This window comes from Amblyomma mixtum, chromosome 1, assembly GCF_055824585.1.
Source record: "Amblyomma mixtum isolate Tamu chromosome 1, ASM5582458v1, whole genome shotgun sequence".
NCBI lineage: Eukaryota > Metazoa > Arthropoda > Arachnida > Ixodida > Ixodidae > Amblyomma > Amblyomma mixtum.
The window spans coordinates 326,429,585-326,456,479 of record NC_143012.1 but is presented as its reverse complement, the minus strand read 5'-3'; the positions used below and the strand labels follow the sequence as shown (position 1 = coordinate 326,456,479).

General features: G+C 48.0%; 3 pseudogenes across 2 annotated transcripts in view; 1 reads left to right on the top strand and 2 right to left on the bottom strand.

Moving 5' to 3' along the window:
- LOC149372804 (very long chain fatty acid elongase AAEL008004 pseudogene) overlaps positions 1 to 1,486 on the bottom strand; it is a 56,426-nt pseudogene extending 54,940 nt beyond the window's left edge. The window contains exon 1 of the transcript XR_016287042.1: positions 1,003 to 1,486. The product of XR_016287042.1 is annotated as a very long chain fatty acid elongase AAEL008004 pseudogene (transcript). The remainder of the gene's footprint in view (positions 1 to 1,002) is intronic.
- LOC149372803 (very long chain fatty acid elongase 7 pseudogene) lies at positions 633 to 2,251 on the top strand (annotated as a pseudogene).
- A 7,085-nt stretch (positions 2,252 to 9,336) lies between these two features.
- On the bottom strand, positions 9,337 to 12,165 carry LOC149372802 (very long chain fatty acid elongase AAEL008004 pseudogene; annotated as a pseudogene). The gene is made up of 2 exons (XR_016292676.1): positions 12,039 to 12,165; positions 9,337 to 11,501 (listed from the first exon to the last, which is right to left on the bottom strand). The product of XR_016292676.1 is annotated as a very long chain fatty acid elongase AAEL008004 pseudogene (transcript).
- Between the last annotated feature and the right edge of the window lie 14,730 nt (positions 12,166 to 26,895).

Genomic DNA, 26,895 nt, shown 5'->3' with positions numbered 1-26,895 from the left:
TTTGCAGCCAAAACGGAATGGCTAGAAAGTAAAAGTTTATATATTATTCGGTGGATCATAATTATAGTTGTGCACAGATCCCTCGATAAAGGCCGGGTGGGGGGGGGGGGGGGGGGGAAGGGGGGTGCTTCCTCTGCGCATGCCTATGATCAAAATGTAAAGATACTCTGACTTATTACACTCAGTGGAAAACATCACGATTTGAAGCTGCCTTATACGCTTGACTAGTTTCACCTGGAACACGTGACACCACTGAAAAGGAAAAAAAAAAATGAACTGTTTGCGCCAAAGAGTCGAGTGCAGACTAGGACTGTAAATATACAAGACGCAGATAAACGTCACTGCTGCTGAGTCGGGAGTGCTCACTACTCACGTAACGGAACGAATGCATGAAGTTTTCTTAGTAAGATTGCGCCCGCTGCATATGCTTGGCAACTACGGAAAAGCTCGCATGTATTCCTGCAGTGGGCCAATCCAAGCGTAGCACAGATTTGGCCGCATATTTGTTTACTTCACTTTATCGACATGAATAATAATGCTCCAGGTGACGACGCTTCAACGTAGGCGACATGGTTCACCGAGAGCTAACACCCACCGCTAGCTTCCTTTGCATTCTGTGGTCACCGCCGCGGAACACGGAACCGGTTCTTGGCGTGCTTTCTCCGAGCTGTCGTCTAGAGGGCAAGACTGCTAGGCGGCGAGGCATACGACATGGAAGCTACGTCCGATCTGTCAGGAAACGCACTCTCACTTCCTTTTTCCTCCTCTCCGTGTCTCCTGACTGGCGCGACCCCAATCGTGGTCGGCGTGGAAGTCGGTCGTTCCTGCTCAGCCGTGGCTCACACGACTCGAATCGACGCTCTCTCTCGCGGAGCTAGCTCCCCCGCACACGGGCTCACTCCGCGGTACGGAGCAGAAGACGTGCAGCACCGGCGGCAGCTGTCGCGCACAGACATGGAGCCGAGCGGCGTGACAGCGTCTCTCACCGAGGCATGGCGCTACCTGATGTCCAAGAGGGACCCCAGGACCAAGGACATGCTCTTTATCGGTGACCTCCGCTTCATCGTCGTCGTGCTGGGGCTCTACCTGTATATCGTGTATCACGGAGGACCCCGGTTCATGCGAAACCGGCAGCCATACAACCTGAAGCCGGCCATCATGGCCTACAACTTTGCGATGGTGGTGCTGAACGTGTTCTTCATGCTCAAATTCTTCCAGCACTCCTTCTGGTACGGCGGCTACAGTGTATTTTGCCAGGGAATGACGCACTCGACGGACTATCACTCGCTCATGCTACTGCACTATTCGTGGTGGTACCTTTTCGTGAGGATCGGAGACTTCCTGGACACATTCTTCTTCTTGCTCCGCAAGAAGTACTCCCACCTCTCCGCGCTGCACGTCTCGCATCACGCCCTTGTTGTCTGGAGTGGTTGGCTCTGGATGGCCTTCGGAGGCGACGGCCAAGTGCTGCTGGGTATGTGCGTCAACGCCGGTATGCACGTCATCATGTACTCCTATTACTTCCTGGCCTGTCTGGGTCCAGCGTTGCAGCCGTATCTGTGGTGGAAGAAATACCTCACCACGATGCAGATCACGCAGTTCGTCGTGCTGCTTATTCACATCTGCATCCCGCTCGTCTACGACTGCGGCTACCCGCGCATCATGATCGGCTTGGCCTTCGCACAGGGACTGCTGGGCTTGGTGCTGTTCATAAATTTCTACGTCCACGAGTATATCAAGAGAAAAGGACTCAAGAACGCTGCTAAGGCCGTAAACGATGCTTCGGGCCAGACTCAAACAAGCGCACGGTCTGCAGGCGACAGGCCTAAGAAGGCGTGAGAAGTCGGGATAAACATTCAGTCGAGGATATTTTGTAGAAGACTAGCTTAGTGTCACAACCTCGTGAGTACCGCGTCGTCGACGCTTTTCTATACTTTTATAGTCATTACAGCCATTTTTAGACTAGAACAACGTCAGAGCTTTCTACTTTGAACTTTCTCTTTTTCTATTCCTCATTTCCACTGTATATGTCTGTCTGCTAAATTCTTACAGAGCATGGGGTTCTGCTGATGACAAAATTACGCTGGTGGCTACCTCAGTGAAATTTGGCAGAGATAACTGTCAGACCCTCCTGCCAATGTTGAAAAGAAAACTACTAGGCAATATTCTGACCATTGTTCTTTGCTTTATAACAAGTTACCTAAGCAGGTTTGGTTTGTTACTCTTGCATTAAAATGTGATAAGAGGCCAGACTGCAGCACCATGTTGTTTTCGATGTGTGATTGATTGTTATGTTTTATGTTTGTCCGTAGTCTATGCCTTGTTGTAATAAAACGGGTCATGTCACTGAGTTTCTTGTGTCCTGATTTTGCGTTGAGTTTGCCTTTCATCGTGTCTTTTGAGGTACAGAGGGCCGCGTGATACGCTCCCCCTGAAAGGAAACACTACATTCTGTGTTGAATTTTAATGAATAAGCAAACCCATTCAGAAAGCCTGCTAGAGGAGGGAAGAAAGTGGGAGGACTAAACAAGTAACGCTGCACCCGTTTCAAAACCGCGTTCCGGTAGTCAGAGGAGAATTACCTTTTTTCTGTTGAAAAACTAAGCCCACTATTCGAAGCACTTCACTTGCTTAGCGGGTAGTGTCTTTCGCGCGCCGACTGAAGCGCCCTTCACACCCACGTTAAATGGCTCAATACCCACATATTCTATACAAACGAATTTTTCAAAGGGAAGGTGGTTATCAAGGCAATTTTTCCCATACCTTAAGATTGCACCATGAGAATAAATAAATCCTCACATCCCTCCTCTGACGCTTGCAGTTTTCTCCTATTCTTTGTTAAATATGCACTCCATAGGTATTCTATGTCAGTCTTGAGTACTCTGTGCCAGCGCTGGGACAAACTTTAACACCGAGATTTTGCTACGCGTTGGAAGGTTAGACCATTCCCATCAATATGTTTACAACAGCATTTTACAAAATTAGGCGGTTGCCTGATGTACAAGTGATGCACATATGATGGCCAAGAAATCCGGAGTTGAATAATGGTCGCGTTCAAGACAGGCAATCGTTTCGCTGTGGCTTATGTTCGTGCAGCGTATGTCTTGTTTTGAATCTTCAAGCGTTAAATTGGTGTCTTTTGTGACGAATTCCATCAGTGATGTCAAATCCCGTGAGTGTTTGTTGAATTCCCGTCCACTACAAGGTACGCGCGGTCGGACTAGATTATTGTCGGTCAGATGTGTAAAAAATGCATTCATTCTCATTTGTAAAAAGCTTTAAAGCTTTGCGTTCGGTTCGTGTTTCAGCAGAAAGAACTGTTGCGGCGAAAAGAAAGTGGAGGGAAAATTAATTGGAGAAAGCTGGTATTCGAATGTTTAGGTCGTTGGTGGATTTAAAACACTGCTCAACGACGTCTTCGGTCGGGGCGACTAGAGAAGGATTGCTTTGCTTCCCAATGACATCCGTGTTATTGGAGTGGAGCAATATTCTTTGCGTTCCTTTTGCTTCTGCAAAATGACTGGGTAAGCTCAGCTCGTCTTGATGCTCCGAGTTCGATGTCGGTCGTGGGTTGGCTCCTCACGCCGCAGCTATCTTTTTCTTATGTGCTCGGTGCGTTCCGCTGTGTGCGGACCGATTGATGTTTTGATCGATGTGTACCACGTAGGGTTTGTAAAGATCCTGGATTTCCCTAGCTCCGGCTTGTTGTTTAGTGCGGAGGCTTTGGTGACCATTGCTGATGAACGTACTTTGTTCCCTACCTCAGCACCACCGGTAATCGGCCCAGTATTGGAAACGTATTGGCAATGGCCGGTACTACAGAGAGAAACCATCCATTCGCAATATTGGGCCGATTACCGATGCTGCTTGGGTAATTACCTTGTCTGTAGTTCTCTGTGCATAATTTCGAGAGAGAACGGTGGGGACCTCTGTGGTAGTAAACAATGTAAGAAAATTGCGGATGCATCTGTCATGCATACGTCGGCGTCGCTGCTGCTACACAATGCAGAGGCGTTGTTCCTTTGCGTTCTGAATTCTATGTTTCAGAATGTTCTTCCAGGAAGGCAGTCTGATATAAGGAGCTCCTCTAGCGGTGTTTACCACAGTAATCCGCTCATCATTGCTATTTTTACAAGGTTCAAAGTCTCCTGTTTTTCCGTGCTTTTGTAGGTTCGAAGCAGGTTGTACGTATATGACCCTTAACGTTAGCCTGGCTAGTATGAGTGTGTGGGTTATCTCGCTGATACCCCCCTTCAGAGGGAGGTCCCATCCGCCCAGAGAACCGAACCGCCTTTTTCCGTTTAGGTGCCAGCTGTTTTATCTATTCTTTGTCCTGAATTGCTGATTTTACGTACTTGAATTCTTTTTATTCGAAGCCGTCGGTTGGCCAGTATAACGAGCCGCGTGAATGAGGGTGAGCCACGCTCTCATGGTAAATGAAGAGTAGCTTTTACTCCTTCCAAAGGTAATGTATTGAGTTTTCCTTGAGGTATTTTTTACCACTTGTTCCGCCCTGGAGTATTCCGTTAGAACACCCAGAGGGCCTCTGCACGAGTCCGGCCTATGATTTTGTGCCAAGGAAATTCGTTACATCGTTATATAGTGCAACATCATCGGCGCACATTGTGATTCGGTCGGCAGAACTTTTTGTCTTTAGTTTTCTCGGCGACGCTAGTATATAGGCATTCAACATCAACGATGATATTGGTTGGTTTGGTTGGTTTATGGGGTTTAACGTCCCAAAGCGACTAAGGCTATGAGAGACGCCGTAGTGGAGGGCTACGGAAATTTCGACCACCTGGCGATCTTTAACGTGCACTGACATCGCACAGTACACGGGCCTCTAGAATTTCTCCTCCAAAGAAATTCAACCTCCGCGGCCGGGATCGAACCCGCGTCTTTCGGGCCAGCAGCCGAGCACCATAACCACTGAGTCACCGCGGCGGAGCCAACAATGATATTATAGCTCCTTGCAAGGCTTCTGTGACTCTCCTGAACTGCATGTGCAGGATTATCGTTTTCTAATCGCGTTTCTACGTAAGCTTTAACGAAGGGCAGCATTCTTTTCTTAAGATATGTGTGTTGTGAGCTTCCAGGCGTCGCTTCACGAAGGACGGTCGCTTCACGAAGGACAGTCCCTTCACGAAGGCGTGTTTCAAGTCTACGACAACTATGTGCGAGGGTGGTACAGAGTTTACTAAATTTTTTTTTCGCCCCCGCCCCTCGAGTGGTGTTCGGAACAGGAAGTTACGCGGCCGTCTTGAGCGCCCAAGTTGCACCGCAACTCAGGCTGCCCTGGATCAAAACAGGGCAAAACTTCGTCCAGGTGATGGGTTTGGCGGCCAATGCAGATACTTTTTTCGAACGGCCTACACCGGATCGACGTAGCACCACTCCAAGGTAGGAAAACTTCTTTGAAGACTTGACATTTGCCTCACTGCATGTGTCATTTGTTCAGGCACGTTTTTCTTGCCTCCAACTTGCTGACTCATTCTATACAGGCATGTTTTTCGTCTTCAGAACCATCTGAAAAGCTAAAAAGCCTACACGTGCGCACAAACCCACCTAAGCTGTACTGAAGTACAGCCTGGGTTACGCGGACAAGAGCCATGGCTGATGCATCATAACGATGGTGAACTCCATTGTATTTTTGTATTTCCGGCCATTTGACATTGCATGAAGCACCGCCACGCCCCTATTTCACTGTCTGTTATTGGCTCACGCTCAGAGAAGCCACTGATTGATCAGTTGATTGATTGATTTTTGAATGGTTTATAAATTGATTAACTGATTTAAGTACTTTACTGTATTCCCGTCATGTGCATTTTGCGAAGTGAGGTGTCGCTTAAGGTAATGAAGAAGGGGAAGACAAACTAAAAAAATACTGTTAGGACGACTAAGTCACCTTATTGTGTAATGCGATAACACGAGAATCCTTAAATAGAATATAAGTCCGAAAATTGAATTAGTCGATTAAAAAAATTATTAATCAGGTTGACACAACACATTAAAATTTTTGAAAGTGGGCTCCTCCTGCGTCGGTATATCGCTTTCAGCGACATTTCCGGGCATAGAAGGCCTCACTTTAAGCTTCCTTCGGAACGTCCTTTAGAGCCGTCGTGCAAGCCTCTTTGATTTTGACAGCTGCCCCGAAATGATGTCTTTTATGGGAGTTTTCAAGCGCGGAAACAAAAAAGTTTGGCGGAGCCATGCCAGAACTCTACAGCGGCTGGAGAACTGTTGGCACGTTTGTATCGGGCCAAGAAGCGGGCCAAGAGGAAGGCGGTGGACACTGGCGCGTTATCATGGTGGTTTCCAGTCCCCTTCGATGTCAGGCGTACGCTATGAGCCCTTGGTTTGAGTCTGTTGAGTCCTGCCACATAGAATATGGGGTTGACGAATTACCATGTGGTACAAGCTCATGGTGGCCTAGGCCCCTGGTGTCAAACAACGCAGTGAGCATTTTATTGGCCTCTGATTTGCTCATTCTGGCCTTCTTGGGGAGATGGGACGCCGAGGTGTGCAACTCGACACTTTGCTGTTTAGCGTGCTGCATGTTTTCGGGTCGCAGAGGTATTCAAACAACCAGGACTTGTCACCTGTCATGAGACTTCTTAAAAAGTGGGGTCACTTTCACATAATTCCCAAAGTTCCTGGCACATTAGTAGTAGTGCATGCAATACTACTACTAGTACTTGCTGGCCGATAAGTTCTGCCGACAGGTCAGTGATTCATCTCGCGGGTGAGCGGCTTAAATCCGTCTTGAAGTGTGAATTCATCACGTCAAGCAGCACGGCCCGATGCTCGAAAACAGCACTTTTTTTGTGCAAAGCGATACTCAACTATTGCACATCGCTCCAGTCAACAAAGTTAGCCGTTTCTGTTCCCGTTCTAAATCGGTGCACAAGTTCATACCATGTCAAACTCAACGCCTGAGTTCGCGCCGACAGGGGCTGAACGTGCACAAAGTACGTTTCTAAAATTACTCCTCATGCATGTCTGTGTGCGTGTCTGTTATCCTAAAGAGGGCTAAAACTACAAGAAATGTTCCTCAGGTTGCGCAAGAAATGCAGTAGGTGCCGAAGCAGCTCTCGGAGTTGCCTGTGTCAGTCAGCTTTGTAGCGTTGGCGATATGAAAGCGCCACTACGCGCAGTCAACCCGCATCGATCGATAAGCACTCGCATGGAACCTGTCGCATTGCTTGTGATTTAACATTGGTCGATGGCCGAACGAGATGGTCGGTTGTAACCAAGCATCTGCCACAAACGAAAAGCATGCTCTGAAATCAGACCAGCGCTGGAGTCAGGCATGTTTGTACAATTATTTTTTGATGCTTTTATCATCATGATGTTGTTACTATTAACCTGAGTAACGACACTGCTCGCGTTTACTGCTTTAACATGGGCATCACGTATAATTACTCAAACTTTGTTTCTAGTGTTAGAGGCGTCCAAATATCCATTCACTAGAGCTCTCGAGCGGCGTGTTAGCGATATCTCCCATTGGCCTGTGTGTTCAAGATAAGCTGTCTCTAACAGCCGATTCCAATCGGCGTTCCGGAGGAGCTCTCCGAATCCGTGAAGAAGCAATATGTCTAGGGAGTCTAGGAACCGTACCGTCGTGGTCCATTAAGAAATCAGGATCTGAGACCAAGTCGCCCATTTAAACGCCATTCGGGTTCGAACAGCAAGAAAACTCACTCTAGTTTGCCGATTGGAATACGCCATAAGCGCGTGCGGAGTGTTCTGCATTATCTTTCCCCATGCCAGTTGCTTCTAGTTGCTGCACTGTCTGTTCGCATCCAGAGCAGCTCTTCCTATGAGCGCGTATTAGTGCTCGCTTGTAGCTTCCGCGTTGTCAAGACGGGTGCACTAGTTCTACAATAGTTCTTATTACAGCTGTGTTTTTACTCTAGGCAGGGGCTATCCGTTGCCGCGAAACGAGGTAAAAACCCTAGTAGAGCTGCTTCTACAGAAGCTTTTTTTTCTTGCCCATTCGTTTGTTTCTGTGATGAAAGAAATGCTAAATAAATTGAGCTGAATTGAATGCATGGACGTCGCCTGTCTCTCAAAGGGCGCCTCTGGCATCGTTGGTTTCGTTTTGGTTTATCGGATTTAACGTCCCAAAGCAAGGCTATGAGAGACGCCGTAGAGGCTGAATCCCAGGCTCCGGAAATTGCGACCCTCTGGGGTTCTTTAACGTGCACTGACATCGCACAGTACACGGGCCTCTGGAATTTCTCCTCCAAAGAAATTCAACCGCCGCGGCCGGGATCGAACCCGCGTCTTTCGGGTCAGCAGCCGAGCACCATAACCACTGAGCCACCGCGGCGGCACGCCTCTGGCATCGTGTGGAGGGCGCAGCAACTGGTGGTCAAAGGTTAAAAGCAGGTGTCGGCAACGTACTACGGGAAACACCGCTCTTGCGCTCAAGTTCGAGCATTTCTAAGCCTATGTATCGCGTCAACGCTGTCCTGAAAACACTTTCAACTTTCCTCGAGATAAATCTTAGTTTAGATTTCTTAGGAACGCATTTACTTATAGTGCGATGCGGACATTTCTCAGAGCATCTGGTATTTTGGCGGAACGTTGTGGAACAATTTTTTGTCATTTCTTAGGAACAGCTCAGCCCTTGTACAAAATACCTCTGACAATCAATGCATGTCTATTACGTTTTTGTAATCGTCTGCTACTGTTTCAAGAAGAGCTTATTAAGCTCCAGTGAGATTACACAAAGATTCTGATCAGGACACCTCTCTGCGACCAAAATCTGGCGTCAGAAGACTGAACAATACGGCACTTCAAGAGTCTAAGTCTTCAATAGTTACCTGGATTTTGCCGTCAATTAAGTGGGTCTATACTTCGCTCTTATGAGTAGCTCGAGAGTAAATCTTGTATTTTAGAGCGCAGCTCTTTGGCGCCTGTTCTTGCGTTTCGCGGCGTCGCCGTTGTCTCTCATAAGCAGCTCCGCAGCCGGGGCAGCGCGCTGCTCTAGCTGCGCGCGCTCCTGGCGCCATATCTCCCGCACGCACAAGTCGAAACGCATAGCCGCCGCCGTTCGCCCTCCTCCCGCCCTCTTCCTCCGTGGCGGAGACCCTGCGATAGCGCACGGTGTTCTCAGGTTGCCGGCTCGGCATCAGCGGATCACGGTGCGTGAATCCCAGGCCGAAACGCAGAGCCACGTTCACTTGACTCACTAGCGGCGTCAGCGGCATCAGTCAGTCACTGACTAGCAATTTGTGCCGTTCTAAAATGACCTAGTTGACGCTGCAGTTAGCTAGCATCGCACCACCTAGCTATATCTCGGCTCAAGTCTAGTAAGAATGACACTGGAGACACTTATGACATCATTTATTTTTTGACAATATCGCAGACAGGTTCACAAAATCACACAACGAAAGAAATGTCACGTACATGCAACTTGAGTAGAATCTAATACAGTTTCACGGATTACAACTTCTAATACAGCTTTATCTTTGCTTTTAAATATAAAACCTGGCTGCTTTCCACGAAATACTATATGACACTTGCGGATTGAGAAGAGACGACAGCTGACCGCTGTTGTTCGCAAGTAAATCAGTGGTTTACGCGAGCGCTGCCGGAGAGCATGTTCTTTGTCAGAAGATCATGACTAGCACATTACGTGTATATATGCCCGAGAAACGTAACGCAGTGTAGAAAATCTGAGGTTCGTGCACGGCGCGAGCCGTTGAGCATCAAGCCTGACATGCTGCTCAGCATCGCAAGAGTTGCTGCTTGCCACAGTATTAGTGCGTACTCAAAGACATAAATAAGAAAGTATATATTTTAAGCGCGAAAACACACCACCAAAATTTGTTTTGACATGTCATGATGATATATGCACAGAGACACAATGATAGATGTTTTGTATGCTTGCACGCTTAGTGCATGCTGGCCTCGTAAACGCCATTGAAGTCCCATTCAGACGTCGCAGTGCCTGACCAAGTGAATTCATTCATTGTATTCTTGCTTTTAAAGCAAGGCTTTACGAACAAAGACAAGTAACAGAGACAGTAACAGTACGTCGTCGACTTAACACTCAGAAACACTGCTGGGGGTTTCGAACACGCGTGAATGCATTAAACTGATATCTAAAAAAAAGCAACGAAACATTATCTCTGAAAAAAAAAATGGGGCAGAGTCTATTGACATAGGGTCTTAAAAAATAGAGAATCAAAGACATACTCACATACTGGTTACGACATACTGTCATGCCTAAACAGACGCTGTTGAGCTACAGCTGCGGTTGAATATATTATGCCAAGTTTTCACAATTTGGATGTAACAGGCACTCATTCCTCTGCCACTTTGTCTACGAGCTTGCTCTGAAGCACTGCTTTTCGGCATACACGGATACAACAGAACTATATTAACACAGCTACAGAGGTTACACCCCTCCCCCCCTCATAAAAATTTAAACGTAATTTAGATATAGAACAAAGCCAGCAGTAGAACTCCAATGGCACTTGCATGTTCTGTTAATCTAGCGGATCGTGCTCTCAGAATGCTTAAATATTTACCTAGGCGCAAGAAGTAATCTAGCCCTTTTCATGTTCCCCAAACATGTCTGGAGAACCTTGTAACACCTTGTTTTGAAGAACTATGAGTCTCTAGTCAGTCTTTAGCGTGTGCGTCGACCCGTTCGTGACCGGTTTGTCGCTGGGAGCCGCACTGCCCTTCGCCGCTGTCGCATGTTTTGGCTTTATGTACGTCTGGTAGTAAAAGTTGATGAACATCCCCAACACAAACGCTGCCTGCGCAATGGCGAACGGCGCCAGCATGTTGGGGAATCCGCAGTCGACGAACAGAGGGATCGACATGTGGATTATGAAGACAACAAACTGGATGATCTGCAGTTGGGTCAGGTAGCGCTTCCACCACAGGTACTTGCGGACTTCGGGTCCAAACGTAGAGAGAAAATAGTACGAGTACATGACAACATGGACGAAGGTGTTGATGCAGAGGCCCAGAGCCGGCTGACCCTCGGGGGCGAACATGGCCCAGAACCAGGCGTTGAACACCACCAGGACGTGATGAATCACGTGCAGGTGGGAGACCTGGTTGAACTTCTTGCGAAGCACGAAAAATACTGTGTCCAGAAAGTCGGCGTAGCGCACCAGCAGATACCACCAGCCGGAGTTGTAGACGGCCGCCGACGCGCCGTCCGCGCGGCCGGTGACGCCCTGGCACCAAAGGCTATAGCTTCCGCCTGGGAGGTACGTGATGCGCAGTACCTGGTAGAGGAAAGTGGCGTTCAGCACTACCATAGCGATGTTGTAGGCGCGCACCAGGTTGGTGATGGGGAAAGGATCGCGTTTCTTCATCCACCGGGGTCCGGCAAAGCGCACGAAGTACACGTAGACGAAGATAAGCGGGAACACAAACCACGGATTGAGGACTAGGCCGTAGTGACGGGTTCGAGGGTCCCAGTGCCGCTCCATGTCGTCGAGCAGCTTGATCGGGTTCAGTAATGTCGTCATCTGCGAAAAAACAAGAAGAGGTCAATGCGTAAAGCCATACTATTTCTGTTGAGAGAATGGGGGCATGTAGGAAGAGAAGAAATTTCTGCTAAGTTTTCGATTTTGACTAAGCGCAGTCTCTGATTTGGAGCTATTTCGAAGTGTCTTTCTGGCACGTGCGTCATTCATGCATCCATAGAAAGCAGCTTAACAATGTTCAGTCTATTTTTATTGCAAACGCTGCACTTAAAACTCTCACAGTTCATCAGTACCGGACTGGTTACTCAGTTCAGTCAATAAACGACGCTATTCATAAGCACCAGCATGCGCCTGACTCAGGTAATAAGTCCTTTCGAACATCTTGCGCGTTATTTTCAATTAAAAGTTCCATATGATATTACCTCTTTAGGAGACAAAGCAAATATCCTATTTTAGTATCTTGCATAGAAGAGGTCTCCCATCGAACTGTCCAACTCTTTTACGTGATCAAAAAGTACTGCCGCGAGCACTTGTCTACCTTCACTTTCGCGGCGAAGTTAATGGTGGCCGTTAACTCACCGTTGCAGAGTTCTCAAGCGGGGCTCTTTTCACGGTCCACTAGTATTCGCAGCGCTGCGACTGAGTAGCTGAAATGCGTGGCGGTTCCTGCGCCTCCTCTTAATATCAGAACAGGTTTGTGGTCTGCTTAGAAGCAGTCTGAACCGGGTGACGTATGTAGCTTTCCCTGGCGCTTTCTTTCTCGCTCATACTTTTTTATTTTCATCTTTCCGCTGAACTGCAACTTGGGTTCTTTGGAGAGGGATCCAAGTACGTCACAAAAAGGTTCCAGCCCCCCATTCTTTTCCAGGAACCAGTTAAAACGACTCTAGCTGGGCCTTGTTAGGCACGTGTGACGTGTTAAGCAATTACCAACGGGCACTTGCTCACGTTTCGTCGCGCCCGTGGCCTTGCTGCTCCTTGTTCTCGAAGATTACAATGGGCAGGCACTAGAGACAATGGAAGAAAGGCGCCCACATTCTCTGTGCCTTGACACGGATAGCTGGCTGTGGACTCCCGGAAAGTCCTATTCAAGGAGATCGCTTAAATGTCGCGCTGGTTGATAACGCTTGCCCATGCCCCCTTCGTGTGAACTTGAAGCTAGATCTCTCTCCGGGGTTCTGCTGAAGGACACACGTAGACCGGAATGTCGCACCTCAGCGACCAAGAGCCGCTTTTATGACGTCACTATGTGGGGGCACCCATTCCGTAAAGCGCGGTCAGTATCGCCCAACAAATATGAAAATGGCAGGGGTAGACGTACGCGCAGGTTGCTTGCACGAGATTTTCGTCAGCACGTAATCCCCATGACGCCTCTGCGTGTGTTGGTAGGAGCACCCCTGCTTGCGTCACGAAGAGAACTCAATGATTTTTTGACGCAATTCGATAACTTCTGCGTGTCAATGCGCTGAAAACTTGGCCTACGAGAACGTGCTGTTTCAAGGTTTTTTCTCGTTCAATGATCCTTCCACAGAAGCAACAAGTCAACAAGCAAACAAGCAATAAGCAGCAAGCAAGAAGTCCTTGAGCGCTATTTACAGACTCCCTGCTACGGTTTTATGCATTCTGGAAGTGCCCGTTTATCACCAAGCACGTTCCAGCCTAGGTTGCCTGAGTGATGTTCAAGCAAAGAGGCTGTGAAACTATCGGCGCTGTTTCACAATTACGGGAATTACTGGAATAAATGAACAATATGTTAGATGATCGATCCCTTTTCAATTGAAATGGCCGTCTTTAGGTGCAAGTTCGTACATATGCAGAAAAAAGGAAGAGGGGCAAAGGGACGCTAGTGAACTCTCCTCATTCGAGCGTGTGGTATAGTGGTTACACTTGATTCATGCCTAGTGTCATTTAGTTGCGACTGCTGTACAGCCTTGTGCAGATGTTTGTATATATATGCTGACCACGAGGTATGTCCGTTCGTTAATGGAATAACCTTACATTCTTTGAGTTGAGTTACCCGGCTTACATGTTCCTGTTTTCTTTTCTTGCAGTTAAACATGATAATTTTGCGACGAAAAACGTGTGTGCGATAATCATGCAACCAAAGGTAAACTGCCCCTTAGCGTTTCCCAGGAAATTCTGTGCGTTTGCTTCCCTGCGTTACATATTACTTAACATTAGTGTTCTTATGACAGTTGTGACAATCAATGAGAAGTTGCTAGCCGCAACTCCGCTATTGCCCTTTGTTCTTGTTTAGAACAAGATGCCCGAAATTACATTCGCAAATCTTTTGGCAACAAGACGTTTTGCGGGGCTGTCGAGCACCTTTTTAGCTATCAAAACTGTACTAGCATGGTAATTGTCATGGCATGTCGGGATAGACTAGGCCTCATGCATGACCAGAATTGTAAGACGCCTCTAATTCAGAGGGGTTTCGCAAAACTAGAATCACCTTGCTTCAACCCATAATTGTGTTGAAGCAGTCACGGTTCTGTGCCTTCAATATGCACAGCGCAGTGAAACATCTTGAGGTGCTTTCACACTTGGAGGGAACACGGAAGCGCGTCGGCGCGCTCCGCTGATCGCTAGTGCGTCCGACGGAGCCACGCGTGGAAGCAAAGTGGCAGCATTTTACTTTGATGTGTGGCCGCATCGGACGCACTGGCGCTTCGAAGAGTGCGGACACATATATACTCGCATGTTCCCTCTAAACGTGAAACAACCTGTAAATTTTGAATAAATTGGGGAGTTTCACTTCGCAGTGTGGTCTGATTTAAGCTCAAGTGTGGCACTTAAATGAAAACATGAGGCGTGGAGGGGAGTGGAGGGATTTAACGTCCCAAAGCTGCATGTCGGCAATGAGGGAAGACGCAGACTACGGCTCCAGATAAATTCATTCCTGCTGCGGTCGTGTAATGTGCTCTCGCATTGCGCCACAAACGGGGGTTTCTGCAATTAGTCCCCATCAAAATGCGGCTGTCACAGTCGCAATCTGGTTCCGTGAAGCTATGGTCAGCGGCCGAATACCACAGCCACTGCCACTGCGGCGGGTTAATTGGTCAATAGTATTTCCTGCGAAGTACCTGAGCGTTCTTGTTCATTTAGGGCTTTATTTGGTTGCTTACCTTCATGTCTGGCAACTGTTTTTTTGGTAGAAGCTGCTTGTATGCTGCTGACGGCAATCAGAGAGTAATTACTCTTTTTTTCTCCACCGGAGCGCAACCTTACGGCTACAAAGATAAGCTAGACACGTTCTCAAAAACTTCGTAGTTAAAGAACAATTCTTCCTGGTACGGGATCCACCGCTTCACCGGAACAGCACCTCAACCAACTGAGCTAACCAGGACGGTAAGCTTAAGGTAGGGCGAGAGCGAATCGATCAACAACAACACTTCTACAAATCTACAATTTGTAGCCATAGGGCTATAAATCTATTCCACATTGGAGGATTCCCCTAAACATTTGACCGAGCAGTGTTCCCACTTACCGTCCGGGTTAGCTCAGTTGGTAGAACGACTGCCCCCTGTGAAGTGGTGGTCCCGGGTTCGAGCCCCGGACCAGAAAAAATTTTTCTTTAACTACGAAGTTTCTTAGAAAGCTGCACAGCTTTCCTTTGTGGCTGTATTGCTGCGCTTGGGTGGATCCCAATGACTAATTACTCCCTTATTACAAGTCTACTCCTCCTTGGGGGTACCCCTAAATATTTGACCGACACTGCTGATAGCAATTAAACGATCACTTTTTCGTTCCCTTGAACAACACACAAAAGTGTCTCCTGGCAGTTTCAACAGAACTCTCCTGCTGCCTGAATACAAAGATGAGGAAATTATTTTCACCGTGGTACTGAACATTGATGTGGTTCGAAACAGTTGTCATTGCTGCAGAACCAAGCAAGCTGAAAGCGCATTAGCTCTGTTTCCCATCGCCTGTGAATAACTGTTGCATGAACGGCCAGCACTGCCTGTAGTACCACTGGAAAAAATATCCACTGTTGGGCATGTTGTCACTGCTGACAAGAAATTTGCCATATTCTTTTAATTGCCCTAGGTGGGAGCTGAGTGTGAAACGTCGCTGTGAGCGGGTTTTCTAGGGAACTGCTTGCCTGGGGGATAAAATACTTGAACCTTCGAATTGCGCTCAAGATAGTGACTTTAATGGTGTTCCTGAACTAATTAGTGATACTGTGCCTAATCCATTTATTCCAATTTAGATCATTGGCTTAGACAGCCAGCAGCCACCGGGTTTTACTAATCTCTCGGACCACTTCTGACATGGGTGTCATAGGCTTACTGAAGGAGAGAAATGAAGTTTTTAAAGGAATAGCTGTACGCAAGAAAAAAAAATCAGAACGGTGAAATAAGTGATATTTGTGCCATTGCACAATTACGTACGCCTTTAGGCGTAGTTGCAACACATCAAAACCTTACTTTCAGCACCCACAACGGAGCTTTCGCTGACTGCACATGTTAGCAATGCTTCCTACATCAAAGTAATTGGCCAATCTTTTGCATAGATTTGCGACAGTTAACATGGGCTCCCTCCTCTATAATAGCTTAAAGCACCACTGGGAACCTTGTACACTAGCGTTTTACCATCACTAGGTGTTTTTTTTTTTGTGCAGGCATCTAACCTAGCAAGACCGCGGGTCTGTTGACAACTCACGTGGAAACTCTTGCAATTGAGGAACGTTTCAATTTCAGATCACTTTGGCTGCCCAGCCCACTGTCTGCAGTGGCTGAAAGCTCCCCCTCTCGGTCCCCCCTCCTGGTTTCTATAGATTGCCAAAAGTTGTCTCAAAAGTTGCGGTTTCGTTATGATCATGTTCAAACGGACCACTAGCTTTGTGCCAAAAAAAATGCTTCCTCCACAGGTTCTTTTTTCTGAGAAATTTGAGTGCCCAGTCACGTGCGGCACTTGCCGAAAGGAAGAAAATCTAATGACTTGTCCCCAATTACCACACGTGGAGACGAGAAATTACTCCTACATGGGAAGCGGAGAAGGTCATGCGGAATTTATAAACTAGAAACAGGAACACGAGGCAAGACTAAGGTATTGTTGTTTTGGTCGCCTGTCACGTGCAGAGCAGGTGATTATGCTACTGTGGAATAATTCACGTTTGGGCCGTGTCCAGATCCCGCTGGAAGGTGACGTAAAGTATTTAAAATACGCCAGAGCGAGAGCTGTAAAAACAGTTTTTGGCATCTGCATGCGAGCGGCCCCATAAACGCAGACAGTCAGGATAAACGTCATCTAAAACAGCTCGACGAAGAATGCCCACTCGCTTTTTTTTCGTGCTGTTGCCTTTCCTGTGCTTTAAGGGTGCTCCTGAAGAGAAAAAAAAAACGCATTTTTTTTTCTTGTTATTGCGATAGCATTGAGGCTGTCGATATGACAGGACAGCGCCCGTCCTGTCATATCTTTCTATGCATTCGTCTAGATATGTAAGGCTGTTTAATGTCAAAAAAAAAAGAAAATGCAACACCAACTAGCTCTGCAACGTGTTGTATTAAATTATACTCATAGAAAATTTCCGTCTTCTCCGTAACGAAGTTTCTTGATTGGTCAGGTCGCTTATGACGTCAACGGGGTCACGTGAACCCAGCTGACCAATCAGAAAGCATCGTGAAATTTGAAATTTCTCACAGAATTCCCTGATCGGTTGAAAGAGATCTCGTGCCCCTGTGACGTCTCACAACCTGCCCACCGTGGAAGGTGGCAACCTTCCCACGGGATAGCGGGGAAACTGCCCACCATTGCCAAATCTAATCCAGTTGTCACCTGCCCACCAGGGCTCTGCGCGTGAGCCTTTTGGGAGCTCGGAAAGAGTAAACTGGGTCCCACGAACATCTCCGGTGCTTAACAGCGGTGCCACTACGCCAGTAGGGGTATGTGGACTGCCTGAGATATATGAGTACGATTGAGAGGATCATGACCACCGCGTGACCACCAGGAGATCAATCATAGGGCACCGCCAGATTTGAAAAAGGGAGGACCCTCAAAAATTTGGAAGTTGGCGCACTCACCAAAATTCCTAACGACCACCAAAATGTTGGAAGTAGGCCCGCCCGTGAAAATCAATTTAGGTGGGTTAGTAGGTCAGAGTGGTATAATGCAATAAAAGGCGCTCGAAAATTGTAGAAGGTGATGACTCATGCGCACCACAGAGAGGCAGTTCTTGGGGGGAAATTGCAATAAGAACATTAGACACCCGTTAGACATAAGAGAGCATTTAACTAAGTGCCGTCGCATTTTCTTAAGAATGTGGTTAAGAAGGCCCCCGTGTTTTGAGGCAGTGAGAATATTGGCAGCGGTTTAACTCTGGTTGCACCTGGAGGATTGCGGAAGCATCGCGGAGAGAGAGAGAGGCGATGGAGAGCGCGCGGCAGCGGCAGCGGCCCCGGCACGCTAGCTATGCACCGCTACTGCGCATCCGCAACTGGCGAGCGCGGCGGCGGCACCTCTGAGTCACCCGCGCTGCGACGGCGTCGGCGCGCCAGCTGTGCGCCGTGTGACGTCACTGCTCCTCGCGCATGCGCAGCATGGCCTTTCGTCAGCTCCGCGAGATGGCTCGGCGACTGGCGTAGTGTTGCTTTCGCAACAAAAACGGCAACGCTGGTTACGAGGTATCTTGCTATTGCCAGATGAGCTTACGGAATTGCCACTTTACGGAAAATTGCTGAAAAATTTTTGCTGAGGTGCTCCACGTTGCTATTGCAGGAATCATATACGAACCACCACACGCAAATTCTATTGAACTTGGGGCCAATTAGTTTGACCGGAAGCTTATATATTGTAAATAACTTGCTTTTCGCCAGGTGAATAATTCGCGCATCAAGATAAACTGGAAGTTACGGAATATTTCACAAAGTTAGCAGGTCCCTTAGTTTTTCGTCCGGGATTAGCCACAACAACAGCTCAGGGCTATGCATCACGACCCACTCTTACGGCATTCACTGCATTAGGAACTCAGCAGCAGATAAATATAAAACACACTAATTACTGATATCTCTGAACGAAGACATTTTTTTGGAGTCATTCCAAGGCTGCACGCAGTTAGAATTAGGACAGGACCTGACATTGCTTTTTTTCGTAAGCTCACCCATTACACCCCCCCCCCCCCCCCTCCACCGCTGATGCAAACCAAACAAAAAACCGAAAGAAGTAATGAGCGAAGTAACAGATAATAGGCGTCATGTTACAGATTCTTTTCAGCATCAGGGTGCATTCCGCGCCCCTAGGAACGAAGACAGCCGTTTCTAGAAACGACACAGCATTCTCTTCGGGATGAGAACCCGCCCGCGCGAGGTTGCTGCGCATCTTCCACTTCTAGCTGCTCATAAAGACAACATGGTGATCTCAGACCCACCTATTTTACGTAATTTTATGACGACAGCTCACCAAAATTATTCGAGGCACCAATTTTTTACGAATTGTATGCGATTCTCGAAAAACGCGAAATTTAGCTCTTAGAGAAACGTTCCTAGCCATGCAGTGTTACATCTTCATGGTTTTCGAAAAATTCATGCCCCGTTAGGCCTTTCATCTAGATATAGTAAGCATGATTCCTCGAAGCAGACGCATCCATAGAATTGTGTGAGTACCAAGATTGCGAAGATCATCACTTTCATCCAGATTAAGTCTTCCCATTTATCTCAACTAATGCATTAGATAGCACAACCAAGATCTCACACCGCATTAGCCGATGCTTCCGGTAGAGACCAATACACAAGCCTATAATCTACAAGCACTTGAGGCTTACCTTTTTTGTCGTATAACATTGTTTGAACTCTATCAGAATTGATGGGGCTAATAAAGGTAAGTACCATCAGTGACAAACAAAACGCGGATGAAACTACCGAAACATGAGCCCAAATTTATTAGCCGGGTGAGAGTAAATACAGGCATTAGAACTTCCGAAGAGCAGTCTCTTCGATGCGAAAATGAACCACTGTGTTATTCTGCTCCCTAATGTAATATCTGAGTTTTACAGTTCGCGTTTATTTGACATGATAGTACAGTGGCGGATTTGAAGTGTATAGCATGATCCATTAAAGAAAATGGCTTTGCTCATATGTATATCCACAGTTGGGATCGCTATCACCTTCTGCAGCCTTTTACCATCTATGCGCTAATGAAAGCTACAGTCGAACTGAAAGATGGCACAATTTGTAGTTAATGGTTGCCTGCTTAAAGACCTCTATCACAGCTTCTAAACTGCGCAAAGAGAATTGACGGGCACAGAAAGATGGACGACGTGCACTATAATTGAAACAGATCTTTAATTGGAGAAACACAGCGGCATGCGTAAGGATTCATGTAAGAGTCATTTACGTATTTGTAGAGAAACTTGTGTCTTGCTCAGTTCGAATAAGTGCGGACTGGCTGGACTTAAAACGACTGCCAAGAGGAGAATGGGGGGGGGGGGGGGGGGTGCAAGGTAGCAATGAAAATGCTTGGTGCGCAAGGAGTCGAGACGTGGTGTACGTGACAGACCGGCCGACAATGGACGTATCCCTTGAGTAACTGCTGTCTCGCCACCCAACACGGCGACCTCTCTCGCAGTGAGCACAATGGTGGCGCCCTTCTTATTGTTAGCTTGCCATAGAAGACGTGTACTCGGAGCACGAAGTTTCACAGAAGGCATCGGAAATTCAGCGTCTGGGTGAGGACCACAAAACGCCGACCCGTAACAGGGTGTGCTTGGCGCTTTGGCGGGCTGCCAGTGGTTTGCCCGAGCCTGAGAGGCGCAGGGATACTTTGCCATGCCGCTCGAAGGAGTAGAAGGCCACGATGCCGGAGAGCAGGGTAGATCTTGAGCGTGATTCAAATTCAATTCGATTTTATTTATTGCGTTCGTTCTTACAACAATACATATTGTCACGACCAGAAGAGCCGTGAAGGTAGAGAAGAACCCAAGACCGGGAGCCTTCTTTTAATTATGGAGCCAGCTTCCACGACACAGAACAGAACAGCGCCACGAGAGCCCACCGCCACTTCGTCGTCGTCTTCGACTCAGCGCGGAGGCCGCGCGGCGCGTTAGGCGCGTGGCATTATTCCCCCCCGCGAAAGGAAACATCGTCTCGATGTGGAATGGGATATGTACAGTGAGGGGAGGAGGAACAAAAAAAAAAAGACTGGGGGTGAGGTGAACTATACAGTGCGCGCTAGATGACATGCAGGGAGAGTCAAGTTCACACGTGGGGTAAGGGGAAAAGGTACGAAACAGCGTGAACACAGCGCTCAGTCACGCGAAAAGTACGGCTTTAAGCGCACTACATGCACGATTTCAGGCCGTTGACGCTGAGGGCCGACGACCACAGTTCCATGGGGGACAACTTCGTAGTTGACGCTGTTCAGGCGGCGCAGGACTTTGTACGGGCCAAAATACCTATTTAAAAGCTTTTCGCACAATCCCTTGCGACGCACTGGTGTCCACACCCACACGTGGTCGCCCGGCTCGTAGTGCACGTCCCTGTGCCGAATGTTATAGTGTCGGGCATCGGCGGATTGCTGGTCCTTGATGTGCAAGCGGGCCAGCTGACGGGCCTGCTCTGCTTGCTCCACGAAGTGGCCTGCTTCAGGGGGAAGCTCTGCGTCGCCGTACGGCAGCATGGCGTCTAGCATCATGCGGACCTCTCTGCCATACACGAGACGGAACGGGGTGAACTGGGTGGTTTCCTGCGTCGCGGTATTATATGCGAAGGTGACGTACGGCAAGACCTCATCCCAGGTTTTGTGTTCAACGTCGACGTACATCGAGATCATGTCCGCCAATGTTTTGTTGAGCCGTTCCGTTAGACCATTGGTTTGGGGATGATACGCAGTTGTTGGTCGATGAGCTGTATGGCTAAGCGCTAAGATGTCACGTAGGAGTCGGGCTGTAAACGCCTTGCCCCGGTCAGTAATGATGGCCGATGGGGCGCCGTGTCTAAGCACGATGTCGTGCATAAAGAAGTGGGCAACTTCGGCAGCAGTGCCCCGCACCTCCACCAGTGTCACGACCAGAAGAGCCGTGAAGGTAGACGTCGAGAAGAACCCAAGACCGGGAGCCTTCTTTTAATTATGGAGCCAGCTTCCACGACACAGAACAGAACAGCGCCACGAGAGCCCACCGCCACTTCGTCGTCGTCTTCGACTCAGCGCGGAGGCCGCGCGGCGCGTTAGGCGCGTGGCAATATACATTACTGTCTGGACCCTTAGCCGAAGGCTACTTATGGATCCACGCAATAAGAGCAAAGAAATCATTCTCATCTTAGAGCATGATCTCGTCTCGCCTTATAACCCATCACAATTCGGCGGGCAGGTTATGATGACGCCACTAGGTCACGTGACCTAGGTGGCCCACCTGCCCCCTAAGTTGCTTCTCTGGAAATTGTTTGTGAAGTTTTCGCTCACGGGGAACGACGCCGACTTTACTGTGACACGAGCTCTTTAGCGCTGTCGTGTTAAAACTCGTTCGAATGGGTTAAAACGTCCTCGGCGGGCGGGGTTGGCCTGCCGTCCACCGTCCGAGCCGTCCACCGGACGAGCAGAAGTCGGCGGTGTAAGCGCTGCTAATGAAAAATCTCCTCGGCAAACGGTACTGTAGCAGCTGCAGGTGCGACAGGAGGCAACGAGACCTGTGCAAAGCCGGCTAAGGCTCCAGGCATGCGTTCTTTGAAGCAGTGCCTGCGAATAGCCTGCAAATGGGCTAGCAGAGGGTGAGTTTTCCTCCCAAATTCACACTCACGTTGGGAGGGACAGGGTAGGGAGGGTGACGGAAGGATGAAAGGGAGAAAGAGAGAAGAAGGAACGAACGAAAAGGGAGAGAAAGAGAGAAGAAAAGAGGGAAAGAATGAATGAATGAAGGAAGGAAGGAAGGAAGGAAGGAAGGAAGGAAGGAAGGAAGGAAGGAAGGAAGGAAGGAAGGAAGGAAGGAAGGAAGGAAGGAAGGAAGGAAGGAAGGAAGGAAGGAAGGAAGGAAGGAAGGAAGGAAGGAAGGAAGGAAGGAAGGAAGGAAGGAAGGAAGGAAGGAAGGAAGGAAGGAAGGAAGGAAGGAAGGAAGGAAGGAAGGAAGGAAGGAAGGAAGGAAGGAAGGAAGGAAGGAAGGAAGGAAGGAAGGAAGGAAGGAAGGAAGGAAGGAAGGAAGGAAGGAATTGACTTTATGCAACGGTGATGGCTCGATGCCGCATGGGGTTAGAGAACGATGTGGGCTCAATAATGCCTCGTTGTGGAGGCCTCCGAAACGAAGCTGCACGTCGAGTCTAAGGTCTCTTTTCGTCTACTCTGTAGACGAATCCCTCCGTCGGAGTAAACCCTCGCCGCGCATTGTTCGAAGCTCAGTGTGACGAGGATCAAGTGCGACTACACTCGATGTGCAATGTCAGGCTTCACAATCGGGTGGCAAGCGTAGCAAGTTACGAGAAGCGACCCCACGGCATGCGACGTTGCAGGGCCGTGATGTACAGTCTTTGTCAAAAGCAACCAGGCTCCATGGTTTGCTTCTCATTCGTATAACAGAGCCCTCACGGCTTCCCTAAAGATCAAAAAGTTTTTTGAAGGTGAGAACACGCATTCTTCTTACCTTACAGAGATTCAGAGTTTGAGTGCTGGCATAATAGCTTTAATATACGATTGGGAAGAAAAACGTGCAGCCTGGTTGCTTTTGACAAAGACTGTACGCTCTGGCTTGGATTGGCCTGCACGATGGAAGGGAATACACGTGGCCATGCGTGCTCGTAATTTACGACGCAAGACATTTTTGGGTGTGTACGCTATCCGTACCCTCTTTACACTTCGGTGCTCACATTTGTTTGAAAACGCCGTACTCAATGTTGTTAAACGTGTGGTTTGAAATAATGTCTTAAACCAAGATACTCCGCTCTGCGGAAAGCGTCTGCATGGAGTAGGATATGTGCTCAAGTCAGTGCTGTCAAAGTCGACCGTCCTACATTAACGCCACTCCATCTGTCACCGCCTAATTATTTTCCTCCGCCCTAAACACTTTGTAAGTGCGTGTAATTTGTCTGCAGCCGCGTTGTCCAAACTCTCTCCTCCCCGCGTGCAGTCGCACGAGAGGGAAGTAAGGGAAATACAGAGCGGACTCTTTTTTTCAGCCATGTCGCGTCATAAACAACAGCTTTCCTCAAGCGCTCTCAGACGCGTGACACTCCGTAGTAGTCCGCTTCGCTAATGCGGCTGTCCATCCTCAAGGACATCTTTTGTGAATCTAATGGACTTTCTAAATAATATTAAATGCCAAGTCGGAAATCCAAGTTTTAATTTACTTATGGTTCGGGGCTTTCTTGTTCTGAGAGCCTGAGAGTAAATTACAGTAAATGCATTCAAAGAATGAATCCAGAAGTTACTCCTAGGCAGAGGAATCAGATGCGTTTTTCATTGCGTTGTTGGGTTCATTTTTTTTCTGCAAAATAAATATTCTTGCTTTTATTGTACTTCACGCAGCAGGATGCAATTACGCACAGCCTAGCTATTGAAACAGATAAAGTAAGAATATTCGCATTTTTGGATATTCGAAAGAACACATTATCTTCTGGAAATAATGCTCCCAACCTGCGTGCTTGCGTATACGGCTCATTCAAACAAGGAGTTGTCGCAAGTAAGCTAGGATACAGTGACGAGAGTGGAAATGGCCTTTACTAACGAACTTCGACAGAACATGCGGCCCGACAACGCACTGCTTCATCGGAACATGACTTGGCCGCCATAGTGTAGCACTTGGCCACTACGTACTGTATGAATACACAAATTCACCCTCGTCCCTTAATCTCTAGCTGCAGCTGAGCATTTTAAACAGGACAGGGTTACTATTGACGGGAGTTTAGCGCTAGAACGGGAAAGTAGAAGGTAGAGAGCCAACACGAGAAATTTGTTGTGTTCACTTTTTCTGCAGAATAAGCACTTCGCTCGGGTTGTTTGTTGTTCTTTCTTGTCTCCGGTCTTTGCGCTAAATTAACTTCAATGGAAAATCAATTAGCCCAGCTTCATGCGCGTTAGGACCGGGTAAATTGGAAAGATATAAAAGCGGCCTTTTTCATGCAGTGGGCGTAGTCAGGCTGATGATGAGGGTGCAGTCTAACGCAGTATGGCAGTTCATGCTCCCCTACAGGTTGCTGAAGGTCTGCTCTTACTCATAAACATGACGGACTTCGAAAGACATTTATTGCTGTAAATATTGTGTTTTAAGGTTTTTTCGATACTGATTTTTGCAAGGCTTTCGATGGTCTTCCTCTCTGTCGAGGTTCCAGCAAATTTTAGATAATTTTTGCTTATTTGTTTGGTATCACAGAACCCGTAAACGTACAGAGCGGCACCTTCACCGCTCTACACTTGTGGGCCTCCGCACACGCGACTCGTTATATTATGCATGCAGGCGCGGATGAGGCACAGATACAAGCTTGGCTGATTTGTTGGACTCTTCTTGCTTCAGGGTGCCCTGTTATTCACGGCAGCGTGGCAGCGCGATTTAAGAATGTGTGCTTTTATCCTTTGCATAATGGCGGCTATAAGTCAAGGCACACTGCTCACTTTCAGCTCGGTGCAACGTCACGCGTGTATGCTGCAGTATTCGACTGCAGTATGTTTGAGCACAAATGCCTTTATTATTATTTTTGGCGACCACAAAAGCGGGCGTAACAAGTGGGGTTTGAGCGGACTGGAGTCGCAGCTCAAGTCATTCAGCTCAGCTGACATTGCCAAATGGAAAGAAACATGCTCCTCCCCTTCATTACTTAAAGCCGATTTCTCTGTTTTGCGTTCCATACTAATGCATTTTAAATAAAAGAGAAGAAATACTTCTCCGCACTGCACTCAGAAAAAAACTTAAGTATGTACTCGCGGGGACAAAAGTGGTATACTCCACGCGGCGGGAGCAGGAGCAACTGAAAACTGCGTTGCAGCACCATCTAAAGGAGGCATCTGGGATCGAGACAGCCAATGTGTGACCTTTATTATCATAAGGCATGTAGCTTGGCTCGTTTCAAAGTTTCGTGCTTTAGCTTGCCAAAATGCCGAAGTTTTCCGTTGCTCCGGCTCCCGCCGCGTGGAGTATACCACTTTTGTCCCCGATAGTACATTACATATATAATTCTCGGCAGATAAGGAAACAATAAGCAGCTCCCTGATTGCGGCACAATTTTACCATTTTCCTTCAAGCAACACTTAGGTAGTCAAGCGCAAAACTGTGGATGCAACTGTAGCTGTGCAATTTGCAGTGGGGAGCCTACTGGAGTTACTGTGTAGGCTCCCTATCGGAGTCAGAGTTTAGCGTTTGTTTTCCCTGAACCGCTCGTGACCGCGCGACTCCAAAGCTTCCGCGCTTTGTATGATTTCGTTTATGGCGGTTTAACGTACCAAAGCGACCTAAGCTATGAGGGGCGCCGTTGTGAAGGGCTGCGGAAATTTAGACCACCTGCGGTTCTCTAACGTGCAATGACATCGCACAGTACAAGGATCTCTAGGCTTGCGCCTCCATCGAAATTCGACCGCCGCGGCCGGGGTCAAACCCGCGTCTTACGGATCAGCAGCCGAGAGCCACAACCACTCAGCCACCGTGGCGGTTCCATTCGGCTCGCTATTGCACACATAAACCGAAGAGTTTGCATACCATTGTCACCTTTCGAAGGCTTTCTGTTCTGTCCACGCGCATATATTCGTTGAAAAGTTGCTTTTGTATCTAGAACAGCAAGTTTAGTGACACCTTTCCTCTTATTTTTGCAGACAGCGTTTGTAACTTTGTCCGTCTGCAACAGAGGGCGCCACCCACCCAGCGTCGCTAAAGCATCGGGTGTTTTGCTGACAGCTTCTTGAGATTAGTTTTCGTGCAGCCCACGTACTACAAAGACGGTACCTCACACGGCTTTAACAGCATTTTTCTCGGAATAAAATTAGTTCGCCAGGCAAAAATTGAAAATTTGTTTTTGAGGGAAAGAAATGGCGCAGTAACTCTCTCACATCTCGGTGGACGCTCTAACCGAGCCGTAAAGGCAGAGTGATAAAGGAGAGAGTGAAAGAAGAAAGCAAGATGAGCGGCATGACCGAGCAACTGCTGTATAACCGCTGTGCCCTTAAGTACCTCCAACGTCCTGCACTAGTGCCTTTCCCTCATAACTTTCAGGCTTTCGGTGGAAACCAAGAGAACGTACGCCCACCTCTGGCTCCCGTAGGCATATAGTAACTCTAGAGCACGGTGCTCTAGAGCCCACGCGTGTAGCGAGCGTCATCTCGCAAGAACTTGAATGGGCGCCCATCTCAGTGACGTCAGTCTAAGGAAATTTTCGGACTCCGTTTTGTTCGAAGTTCTACGACGATGCGCTAGGTAGCAGATCAGTCTGCATGGGGTAAATTTTAAGGGCTAGAAGCATTTCGAGCCTTAGAAATGTTTGTGATCTGTACTCCATATCACAGGTTGTTTCCAGTGGAGTGTAAGCTAAGAGCG